The sequence below is a fragment of the Sprattus sprattus genome (genome assembly GCF_963457725.1).
Source record: "Sprattus sprattus genome assembly, chromosome: 5".
In the NCBI taxonomy this organism is placed as follows: Eukaryota; Metazoa; Chordata; class Actinopteri; order Clupeiformes; family Clupeidae; genus Sprattus; species Sprattus sprattus.
Window position 1 is genome coordinate 32,230,034 of NC_137924.1, and position 2,500 is coordinate 32,232,533.

General features: G+C 48.3%; 1 protein-coding gene across 2 annotated transcripts in view; it reads right to left on the minus strand.

Annotated features, from left to right (window-relative positions):
* The window catches only part of nrp2b (neuropilin 2b), a 112,037-nt gene that overhangs the window by 50,502 nt on the left and 59,035 nt on the right, over positions 1-2,500 (minus strand). The window lies entirely within an intron of this gene.

Below are 2,500 nucleotides of genomic sequence, written 5' to 3' on the forward strand. Positions count from 1 at the left end.
TCTGCCTGCAAGCATGTCAATCTGTGCTGTGCGACAAGGAATCTGCCCCCACCCCCTCTCTCACTCTCTCTCTCACTCTCTCTCTCTCATACATACTCTCTCTCTCTCTCACTAGGTTAGTCGTCTCTCCAACGCACCATCTGTCTATTTCCCGGCCTGTCGCCCAGCATGGTGGAGATCCTCCTGTATGACATGTCTGCCTCTGCGCTTCTCTGTATGAACACGAATGTCGCTCTCTCACTCTCTCTCTCTCTCTTTCTCTCTCTCTCTCTCTCTCTGGGCTAGCCGTCTGTCTCTCTAACACACCAGCTGTCTTTCTTTCGGCATGCCTGTCTGTCTGTCTGTCTGTCTGTATGGCTTCCCTGACTGGCGTCCATGGGAGCTAGAGTAGGACAGCAGGGTCCAACACAAGAGCTGCTCACATGACTAAGATGGACAGACCCAGGAAGGGGAGGCTATTGGCCTAATGCTCCTACAACACAAGCCAGAACTTACAGAGTAGACACAAGGGAGAGACACACACACACACACACTTAGGCAGAGAAGTGTGTTATGTCTTCTAAAAAGTTGTTGTCCTTGTCTTAATTAGTCACCAGAGCTCCAAGACATCCTTTAGCCTCAGAACGTTCTAAAATAGAACCAACGCAGTTCCAATTCGGGGTGAATTAGCTCTCAATGGAATCATCAACAGCATTCTGGAATGGGTGCAGTGTTCTAGACCAGCGCGCGTGATATCTAAACCAGGCCATAAGATCTCTTTCTCAAACATGGCCATAATGCTCTCGCTGTCTGTCCAAACGGCTGTCTCCATTAGGGAGTAGTTAAGCAATGCTTCCACTAAGACTCCAGTCCCCAGCATGCTCTTAAAAGCTTAATCTCACATATAGAAAAATAACCTCAAAGTGAAGGATCGAAAAAAAAAAAAAATGACAGCCATCTTAGGTTTTCCAATATTCAAAGATCACCATGTTTCATGCAGGGTGGACCTTACAGAGCCTTACCTACACATAGAGAAACCTTAAAGACTCTTGCGTTCATTTAGAGCGTCCCACTCCAGGCATGGCTTTCCCGTCCTGTGGACCGTGCCGTGATGAAGAGTACAGTGAGGGTCTTAATAAAGCTTAGGCTGCCATGACACTACATCTGGTAATAACTGACTGACTGACAGTGAGGACCTCATGGTGGCTGAGCCTCAAAAGCCCAGACTTACACTGAGATTAGGTCACGGTCTGAGCCAGTGGGGGTCCGCTTTAAACCTCACCCCCTCCCACATACACACATGCACACACACACACACGCACACACACACACACACACACGCACACACACACACGCACATCAGCAATAACAACAGTTGGTGGGGTCTGGGTCACTCTTACTGTTCCCTACCCCCATCCTTACACACGTGCACACACACCCACACAAACACCCCCACACTCGCACACACAGTTAGCTGTTGTTTTTGTCCTGCATAAACCAACAGCTACCTCTTCCTCCATCCCCCCTCCCCCCTCCTCTGCTCTCCCCCACACTGGCTCTTAAAGCAATCAGCTCCAAAATGGATTAATAAGGATTTTTTTTTTTTTTTTTTTTTACATTTTTTGGTAATCGGTAATGATTTTGAGGTTATAACAGGAAGACATCAACCCTCTCCCTCACACACAAATCAGTCACTTCCCCTTAACCTGGAAGCAATTCTTCATTTGTTCCAATTTCCATATGTTTCGTTACTGCTAATTCGCTCAATTGCTCTCTCTCTCTCTCTCTGTCTCTCTCTCCCTCTCTCTCTCCCTCCTTGCCTCCCTCGGTATGTTTTTTTTCTCTATGAAACATTCCAAATATCTCCTTCACAGCTCTCTGATTCCCATGTCTGTTGGTGTCTGTTCTTCCCATCTCTGGTCTGGCCTGGAAGAGGAGGCCTCTGGGAAATGTAGTGTGTAAAGGAGGGCTGTGGTCAATGGTTAGTGCTGATCTCTGGTTTCTGGCTCTGTCAGAGCAGGAAGGGCAGTAAATTACCCATGTTCCCACATGGGCCCTCTGCAGGGGCTAAAGACACACAGATCTCCCTGTCTGTCACAGGATACACACACTCACACTCACACTCACACACACACACTCACACTCACACTCACACTCACGTACGCACACAAATCGCACACACGCGCACACACACACACACACACACACACACACACACACACACACACACACACACACACACACACACACACACACACACACACGCAAACAAGCATACTCCCTTTCCTTTCTTCTCCACTGCATGTCTCTCTCTCTATCTCTCGCTCTCTCTCTCTCTCTCTCTCTCTCTCTCTCTGTCATTCTGTCTTTCTCATATCCCCTTAAACAACTCTATCACTCCCACTGCTGTTTGGCAAAGTTTACAGTGAGAGACCCTGATCTCACAGCAACCCTCACAAGGTCTGTGGAGGTGACAGTGACGTGACAGGTTGGGACGCACGCACACACACAGACACACATG